Source organism: Aulostomus chinensis, chromosome 5 (assembly GCF_037954235.1).
Source record: "Aulostomus chinensis isolate RoL2024-O1b breed Wild chromosome 5, RoL_Achi_v1.0, whole genome shotgun sequence".
Taxonomy (NCBI): Eukaryota; Metazoa; Chordata; class Actinopteri; order Syngnathiformes; family Aulostomidae; genus Aulostomus; species Aulostomus chinensis.
In genome coordinates this window covers 31,475,626-31,485,899 of record NC_141324.1, presented here as the reverse complement: position 1 = coordinate 31,485,899, position 10,274 = coordinate 31,475,626, and the positions used below count along the sequence as shown (strand labels likewise).

The window sequence follows — 10,274 nt, the reverse complement described above, 5'->3', positions numbered from 1 at the left end:
AGCTGGTACTGAAGTGGAGTCTCAGGGTCTTATGACCAGGGAGCTACAGAAAAGTTTGCTAAACTCCATGGAAGTATTACATATACAATCTTTTCAACATAATCTATTATTATGATCCATCCATCCATCCATTTTCTTCCTCCTATCCTGTTAAGGGTGTTGGGGGGTGGAGCCTATCCCAGCAGCCTTCGCACATGAGGCGGGGTTCACCCTGGACGGATCGCCAGTCTATTATCATGATGATGATTATTTTTTGAATACTTAATTTATTAATTTTCAGATTTGTGAAACAGAACAAGGTAAAGAACAACTCTTCCCCCCTCTCCCCACAGCAGGTTAAGAAAAAAGAAAAAGAGAGAAAGAAAAAATCTGCACGAACAAACATTTCTGTAGCCTTCAGCCTGTAGTCACACTGTACTCAGGCAATGACATAGAAATGAGAATTCAAACCCAATCAAAACAATGAGGCGTCATGAGGGTCCTCTCTGCTGATCAAGAAACGGTTGCCATATCTTGTGGAATTTATTTGATTTACCTGATATCTTGAATCAGATTTTCTCCATTCACGAGGTGCTTGACAATTTTGTGAGCCAGACTTCAAAACTTGGAGAAATCTCATTGTTCCAGACTTTGAGAATCATTTTCTTAGCCATGACCATCCCATACTGGATCGACAGAACCTTTTTACACACACCACCAGTCAGAAGTGTGGCCACGCCTCCTCATTTACTGGTTCCTCTTCATTTTCATGAGTGTTTACATTGTCGGTTCTCTCTGAAGGCATCAAAACTATGAATGAACACATCTGGAATTCTGTAGTCAACAAAGCGTGAAAGAACTCCAGCAGGTTCTACGTTCTAGGTTCTTCTAAACAGCCTCCCTCTGACTCCTGCTCTGCTCACTCTTGGCGTTCTCTCCTTGAGCTTCATGAGGTCATCACCTGAAACAGTTCTCCAACAGTCTTGAAGGAGTTCCATAGGTGCTGAGCACTTGTTGGCCCTTTGGCCTTCACTCTGCGCTCCATCTCATCCCAAACATCTAGACTGGGTTCAGGTCAGGTGACTGGAGGCCAGGTCACCTGGGCCGCCCTCCATCACTCTCCTTCTTGGTCAAGTAGCCCTCACACAGCCTGGAGGTGTGTTTGGGTCGTCGTCCTGCTGAAACATCATGACGGTCCAACTAAACGCAGACAGGATGGGATGGCGTGTTGCTGCAGGACGCTGTGGCAGCCATGTTGAGTCAGTAAAGCCCCCCCACCATCACACCTCCTCCTCCATGCTTCACGCTGGGAACCATGCATGTAGAGACCGTCCCTCCATCTTTTCTGTGTCCCACAAAGACACGGCGGTGGAACCAAAGATCTCAAATGTGGACTCACCAGACCAAAGCCCAGATGTCCTCTGGTCTCATGTCCACTCCTTGTGGTTCTGGTCCAAACAAACCTCCTCTGCTGGTTGCTTCTCCTGGGTGGTGGTTTCCTAGCAGCTGTTGGACCATCAAAGCCTGATTGGCGCCGTCTCCTCTGAACCGTTGGTGCAGAGACGTGTCTGCTACCAGAACTCTGAGGCGTTCATCTGGGCTCCAGTCTGAGGAGCTGTTCACTGGTGGTTCCTGAGGCTGGGGACTGGGATGAAGTCCTCCTCAGCAGCAGAGGAGACTCTTGGTCTTCCTCTCCTGGGCTGTCCTCATGTGAGCCGGTTTCATGGTGGCGCTTGATGGTTTTTACGACTGCACTCGGGGATGCATTCAAAGTTTTTCCAGTTTCCAGGACTGAGTGACCTTCAGGTCTTAGAGCACTGATGGACGTGGCTCCTCTCTACTGAGCTGATGGTTCCTGCCATGACATGAATTCTAGCAGTGGTCAAACAGAGCTGTCAGCTGGGGAGCAGCCTGACTTCTGCTCAGCTCAACTGATGCTCCCAACCAGGAAGGAGGCAGGAAACTCCACCACTGAACCCTGACAAGGTGAACCTGAGAGGGGTGATGACATCATGAAGCTCCCTGAGAGAAGGACGAGGGTTTGCAGCACTGCAGCGAAGCAAAGGGAGGCGACTTTGAGGAGGTGGAATATAAAACAGGGTTATTGTTTTATATTCTAGCTGAGAGATGAAATTGAGAAGAAACTCAAGATTTGTGAAACAACAATACTATGAAACTGGCCCTAAAGCTAAGAGAATCCTGGCAAGGCGTATGAGGAAACAACAGATCCAAAGTACAATACCCAAAATCAGAAACCCACAATCAGGCAACTTAGAATATGAGGTAGAGAAGATAGAAAACATATTCAAAAATTATTACAAAAAACTTTATTCACAACCACCCTCGTCTGGTGAAGAGGCGAAAAGGCAGTTTCTTAACTCACTCGATTTGCCATCTATTTGGGGAACTACAGAATAACAAGCTCACAGCTCCTATGACACCTGACGAGGTATCCAAGGCTATATCTAAGCTTAAAGTCAACAAAACCCCTGGAGGGGATGGCTTCCCATCAGAGTGGGATCGAACCTTTAAGCAGGAACTGATACCCCTCCTAACGGCTTCTTTCAACTGGACCCTCAAGGAAGGCCAACTGCCACCATCCTGGAAAGAGGCAATAATTTCGTTAGTCCCCAAAGAAGGAAAAGACACAGAATACTGTAATAATTATAGACCAATATCGGTCCTCAAAGTGGACTACAAGATATATACAGCTATCATAGCACAAAGATATAAGACCCTTATGAATGACCTAATTGATGAAGACCAAACCGGTTTCATCGCAGGGCGCCAAACACAAGATAGCATTATGAGGACAGTCCAGAGAATCAACACAATACAATCAAATAAAAACAGCGCAATTCTATGAAGTCTTGATGCTGAAAAAGCTTTTGATAGCGTCAATTGGAATTTCCTATATTTAGAATGAGAACGATTCGGATTTACCAAAGACTCAATCAACTGTGTTGTGTTAAAACTATTGACCAAAACCCTTCAGCCAGGATAAAAGTTAATGGCAGCCGAACAGATAGAATAATATTAGAAAGAGGTACGCGACAAGGAAGCTGTCTATCCCCGCTCCTTTTCGCCATATATATATTGAACCATGAGCACAGGCAATCAGATAGAATGAGAAAGTAAAAGGAATTAATATAAAAGGACAGGAGCATATAATAAGTCTATTTGCGGATGACATCTCAATATATTTAGACCGCCCCAACACAAACTTTATTCAATTAATGCACCTTATAAATGAATTTGGTGACCATTCAGCTTATAAAATAAACGTAAACAAGACACAGATTCTGACCTTTAACTTTGTCCCATCCCAAGAAATCAAGAAAACCTACAAATTAAAATGGCACGCAAGAAGTATAGAATATCTTGGTGTAACCCTTACGAAACGACTCTCTGACCTATATAAGATAAATTATGATTAGATCCATCTCCAGATAAGTAGAGACATAGAAAGATGGTCAATTTTGTCATTAGAGTTCAACTCAAGAATTGAAGTAATTAAAATAAACGTTTTCCCTGGACCATTTTATTATTTTCTTTCCCTGCCTATTAAAATCCCACAGGAAAGGTTCAAAATCTGGGATAAAATGATCTCCAGATTCATCTGGAATGGTAAAAGACCACGGATAAAATACTGTCCACTACAACTAAGAAAGGAAAAGGGAGGTATGGGACTCCCAAATTTAAAAGACTATTATCGTGCTGCACAATTAAGACCAATAATTATGTGGTGTGACAACAATTATAATGCAAAGTGGAAAGATATCGAGAAGGTGGTGGCAGACCCACCAACCCAGGCCCTGACTGGAAATCTAAAACTAATGAAATCATGACAAGGATGGATAGACCCAATAATTCTACACACATTGACTCTTTGGTTTGATTTCGTCAGACAGCACAAATTAGAAAGAGATATGAAATTGTTAAACTGGTTTGCTTATGACGATGGATTTAAGCCGGGTGTGAACGACTACAACTTCAGGGACTGGGGTAGGAAAGGGCTGACAGCAATGTGTAAACTAATGAGGAGCGGGCACTTAATGAGCTTCCAGGAGCTGCAAACGGACTATGGCCTTGAAAACAAGGACCACTTCAGATTCCTACAGTTGCGGGACTACTTTATAAAGGAAATACAATCTGTGGAAAATCGGAATGGTGTACTTGACGTAATAATGAGGACATACAAGGGAACCAGTTTGAAAGCGGTCTCAGTACTGTACCGACATTTGAGAGACTCAGAAGGAACCTCCACTCTGTATCTTAAAGAGAAATGGGAGAATGAATTGAAGATCCACATTCCTGGAGAAGAGCGGGAGAAAATGTGTGAGACACAACACACAACTACAAATTCAAGAATATGGCGGGAATTTGGATGGAAAACCCTGACCCGTTCCTTCATCACTCCCAAACTAAAAAGTAAACAAACAGGCTCCCAACATGCATGTGGAGAAAGTGAAGCAAACCATACACGTATTTTTGGGGATGTCAGAACTTCACCCATTTTGGGAAAATGTACACAACATAATTGAGGACATCTTGTGTTATGGAACACCTAAAGAATGTGGTGTTCTGTGCCTTGGGAACTTGAATCATGATGTCCCAGTCAAAGATAGATATTTAACAAAAATAGTGCTGGTCACGTGTAAAAAAACAATTACGAGGAGATCAGGCCGAGCCACCGGCTGTAAATGAAGGGTTAGAAATCCCTAGAGAAGTCCCTGACATGGAGAGAACGACATACAGACTTAGAATGAAGGAAAACATCTTTCTATCTAAATGGGAGTAGTGGTTGGATGGGACACAGTCGAGAATACTTGCATTTGACTTTATTCATATTTTTTTTCTAAATCTGTTCATGGTGTAATTTTAATATTGGACACATGTAGACTGACTGTTCTAATTTGTTTTCTTTTATGTATGTTTTTTTCTTTTTTTTTCATTTGTGTCCAATTCTCCACGGCTGACTTCTCATGGACAATGTAACTCATGGATCAATATGTTCGTCTTGTTGTCTACAGATGGACTTGAAAAACTTCAATAAAAATTTGAGTTATAAAAAAAAGGATATAAAACAGGTTTACAGTTCTGAACAATTCTGTCTTTGCTCCATGATTCCATTGATCTGCTTCAGAGATTTGATGTCTTCAGGATGAAACGACAAAGTAGCAAGTAGCAGAAACAAAGACGAAACTGAATAAGAAAGTGTGTCCAGACTTTTGACTGGTAGTTAAGTGGTGAAGAGGATGAAAAAAATGAATGCAGTTTAGTTTTTTTGTATCGAATTAGCTGGTGTGAATTGAATTAATTGAATATGCTTGTATGTTATGAATACATTAACACCATGCAACTTGAGATGACAGTCCCTCTTTCCCTCTCCCAGCTCTCTCTCAGATGATGCGTACTTGGAGCGACAAACACATTTACCAGCATAGACACTCCTCTGTCGCCCTCCCCTTTGACTGGACAGTTAGAGAAAAAAGTGCCCCGATTGACCACAATACAGGCATAAGTTGGTCTTGTGGTGCTGCTCTCATCCCTCAGGGGACAGACTGGTGCGGCCAAGTTGGGGGAAGCACCTCATCATGCATGGGCAGATACATGAGCTGGGGGTGTGTTTTGCTTCTCTCTCGTGAGCCTGGATACAAAGGTCTTTGTTCATAGTGAGAGCAATGACATCATCAAGAGAAACAGGTAGGGGGTAAGACAAGCTCATCCTTGATGAAATCCACCAGCCCATAAAGAAAAGCATCAAGTCAGGTTTATTTGTGTGGCCCCAAACCCCAAACAAAGTTCTGTCCTGACTCTGTCCAAGTAGAGCAGGTCCATTACCTCCCTCCTTCAATGAACCTCCACCCAACAATTCTCCATCAGCAGCACATCCTGCAACAGCAGCCACCAGAACCTTCCTTTACCAGCAGGAAGGTGGAGCAGATCCAGGATCAGTGGGGACGGGGAGAGAGCAGGAGAGCAGGACAGAGACAAAGACAGAGAATGGAGGAGGACAGAGAGACAGAAGGAGAGAGAGGGACAGAGATAAAGAGAGAGAGAAAGGAGGAGAGACTGATGGACAGAGACAAAGACAGAGAATGGAGGAAGGCAGAGAGACAGAAGGAAAGAGAGGGACAGAGAGAAAGAAAGAGAGAGAGAGAAAGGAGAAGAGACTGCTGGACAGAGACAAAGACAGAGAATGGAGGAAGGCAGAGAGACAGAAGGAAAGAGAGGGACAGAGAGAAAGAGAGAGAGAAAGGAGGAGAGACTGATGGACAGAGACAAAGACAGAGAATGGAGGAGGACAGAGAGACAGAAGGAAAGAGAGGGACAAGTAGGGGATCTCTAACTGCTAAACTTTGTCATAGCAGAAAACAAAACCTCTTGTTATGACCTTGAAATCTTGCCATAAAGTCAAGTCTGAGTTTCATCCGCATCGTTAAAAGCTAGACAGTCTAGTGCCCCCACGACGATGATGATTGTTGTCATTGTCATGACATTTATCCATCTAATGAAGTCAGGAAGACCTTTGTCTGTGCATATTAATAACATGTTGGGTTAAAAAGGCTGCAGGCAGCGCAACGTGTTCAAAAATGTGGCAATAAGAACGTTTAATCTCATCTTTGATTCCTTCGAAATACTGCAGACTGATGCGGTCTGAAGACAACCCCCCCACACACACACACACAGTCATTCCCTTCATGTCTGAACTTTTCAACAGTGAATAGAAAATGGAAACATGGCTGATGATTCCCACTCAAAATTGTATTTTATATTTTTATTTTTGTTTTTGCCTGCACGGTGGTGCAGTGGTCAGCACCGTCGCCTCACAGCAAGAAGGTTCCGGGTTTGAGTCCCGGCTCGGGCGCGGGGTCTTTCTGGGTGAGTCTCCATGTTCTCCCTGTTCCTGCTGGGTTCTCTCTGGTACTCCAGCTTCCTCCACAGTCCAAAGACATCAATTTGGGGACGAGGCTGATTGATTCTCTAAATTGACCGTAGGTATGAATGTGAGTGTGAATGGTTGTCTGTCTCTATGTTGGCCCTGTGATGGACTGGCGACCTGTCCAGGGTGAACCCCGCCTCTCGCCTGTAGATGCTGGGATAGGCTCCACCCCCCGCGACCCTGACTAGTGAGGAATAAGCGGAAGATGACGATGGATTTTTGTTTTTTCTTTATTTTGTGCAAACATGTTCACAACATACCATTTTCATTACGAAGTGATAAACATTCATGCCAGAACCAAACTGTCTAAGCATGCAGTCAATGAGGAGCTAACAGGAGCTAACCAACACATGAACAAATGCTGCACTCCACAACGCTGCTGAGGGCGTTCCCACCATCATCTTCATTACATCATCATCACATCATCATCTTAATTTTCATCGTCATCATCATCATCATCATGTCACATGGTTTCCCAAATGCCCTAAAATCACATTCATTTATCTTAAAGAGAGCTCTTGATGGGTTGACCTCAGAAGTCATGTTAGCATCATTGCTCAGCTAACGGCTAACAGTTAACAGAGCCAGGCGTGTCGGTCGTGGGTCACGTTGGTTCTGTTGGATTCAGAGCAAAGAATGAAAGTTAACTAGCAATGCCTGAGGACAGTTTTGCTACAGAACGACTTCATGCTGAGATGGACAATCGACACGTTGCCATTTTGACTGCAGCTGATGCTTTCTGGATGTTCAGTGTTGCAGAAAACACCAGGCCTCAAGTGAAGAGTGATGCGAAAGATCAAGTTGACGTTTCATCGAGATAAGTCTGTTTAATGGGGTTTGAAGCCAAGATTGACACGTTACCTGGAATGATGACTTCACTTCCTGTACAGCCTTTATTCTCCATCCTTGAATTACCTCGTCTTACACGTTTGTTGAGCTGTGTTGATGGTGAGCGACAGATGGGACACTCTCTCCTCCTCCTCCTCAGAAGACAATTGTATGAATACAAATATCGAAAATGAACATTGTCAAATGGAGGTTTTGTTGTTTTTTTTTTTACAAAGGATTTTAAACAAAGTTTTATTATTCATAGTTTTACTTTGCTGCTTCTTTGCAGCTCTCTAGCTTTTCACCCCCATTTCTATCTGCATTTGCTGAATTTTCAATATTCATAAATATTATATAAAAAAAAAACTTCCTGATGCTGCCTTTTTGGCATCTTATGTCACGCTGGGCAGCCCGGTGCAGCAGTGGTCCTCCCTGTGGCCCCCAGCAAGAAGGTTGTGGGTGGAGCAGTGGTCCTCCCTGTGGCCCCCCAGCAAGAAGGTTGAGGGTGGAGCCCCGGCTGCAGCACGGGGTCTTTCTGGGTGAGTCTCCATGTTCTCCCTGTTCCTGCTGGGTTCTCTCTGGTACTCCAGCTTCCTCCACAGTCCAAAGACATCAAGAGGGACCAGGTTAATCCAGACTCTAAATTGACCGTAGGCGTGGCTGGGAGAGCCAATGGTTGTCTGTCTCTATGTGTTGGCCCTGCCATGGACTGGTGACCTGTCCAGGGGGAAGGCTGCTGGGATAGGCTCCACCCCCACCACCCTCAACAGGAGAAGAGGGGGAAGATGGAGGGATGGATGGATGGATAGATGGAGGGATGTCAAGCGCCTTCTCTAGTGAATTAGGCCTCTTTCGTAAATGTTGGAATAAAACTTTAATATCAGCCTCTAAGATATTGTTTTCCATCTGTATGTCAGTGACGTTAGCAAGCTTGCTCACGTCAAACGGCGATCACAGTATTGCCTAAATAACCTTACTTATCTTTTTGGTTAAAATCATAGGGTTTTGAGTGCAGTGCTCATTTATCAGTAACTTTTTAAAATTACGAACAGAAAGACACGCCACAAAACTAGTACAACTATTCACGTCTCCAACTTCTGACATCTTTGTTGAGCTTTCCCAGTTGTTCAGAGAGCAGTCACAAAGATTTATGGGTAAGAGAGGCTATATGGAGATACTTTGATGCTGCCAACAAATCCAACCACAGAGATAAAAGTGTGATCCATTTTAATAAGTCTTGTCTGTGTTCAAGATCCACCTGAGACAACATTTTACCTGCATTATTTTAAAACCTATTTCTTGTGCTAACATTAGCTTAGTTAGCTAGCAAGTTGTGGGCGATGAGACCTGTAGGTTCAGTTGTTGTAAATCAAAAATGAGAAGCTGTGTTTATTTTCTCATTGTTTGAAGAGTTAGAAGTCTTTCAGCCTTATCATGGTGACGATCATGGTCCTCCTCTCGCTCATTTCTTAACATTTGGACTCTAAATTGATTCATATCAATGAATTTTAGTCAACTTGTCATGGCAGTCTGGAAATGAATGCCCCACTTCTCAGTTAAGAGCGTTGACTTGACAAAAAACTGGTAATAAGCTCGCCCCGCATCAGTGGCTCAAATCCTGATCACCCAAACAAGGCCTGAATGAAGCTCAGGAGCTAAATCCTAACTCTAACTCTAGCTTACTACAAGCCTAAAATTACATTAGCGTCACAAAAACTAGCTACACAACTGGGACAAATTTACAAACATGAATTGTAAATTATTATTTGACATCACAATCACTTGAACTTTGACCTAAATTAACAATAATGAAACTTAAGCTCTGCTATGTCAAACAAATTTAAAGCTACCCTCACACTTTCCTGGTGGGATATTCCAGATTCAATAGTCATATTCTCCCACCATGAAAGCAGGAAAATTTCCCCTTCCAGATGCCTGTGAACACATCAGAGTGTTTGTTTTTTTTCTCAGAAGAGGACTTGTAAAACCAGAAATCAATCCAGACATTTCCAATACATGAGGCTTGTTGGCTGCATGTATGCTAAACTTAAAACTCGATCTGTTAGCACGATTGGCAAGAAGCCCAGTGACCTGCCAACTCTTGACGTTCCACCATTTTGATGCAGCAACCTGTCATCGGTACACTGAGCATGCCCAGCTGCCTGTGTGCTGTGTGTCAATGACAGATAAGAAAACAATGCATCAGTGACACATCTGCAGCCCTTTGAGATGAACTCTATACCTCCTTAACGCCATCATCCCATCCTCTCCCAAAATTTTCCCACCCCTCCCCTCCCCGCCCGCCCGCCCTCTCCCTAATGATAGAGTCACATGACACAGACAGAGGCAGGGACACTGATGCTCCAGTAGGGAAAGCGACAGCTCAAAGAGGAGTATATGTTGGACACGGATGACAGACAAGGATGTTGAGCTGAGGTGGAGGGGGTGTATATTCATGGAGGTGATAGTTGTTGATGCCGGCCTCCACCACAGCTGCTGCCTTCCCTGGTCTCATGCTGGC

At 43.7% G+C, this 10,274-nt stretch overlaps 1 protein-coding gene across 1 annotated transcript in view; it reads right to left on the bottom strand.

The window, feature by feature from the left end:
- Positions 1-10,070: 10,070 nt before the first annotated feature.
- nmnat2 (nicotinamide nucleotide adenylyltransferase 2) overlaps positions 10,071-10,274 on the bottom strand; it is a 25,722-nt gene continuing 25,518 nt past the window's right edge. The window contains exon 11 of the mRNA XM_086204726.1: positions 10,071-10,274. This exon is cut by the window's right edge and continues 115 nt beyond it. The gene's annotated coding sequence lies outside the window, so the exon portion shown is untranslated.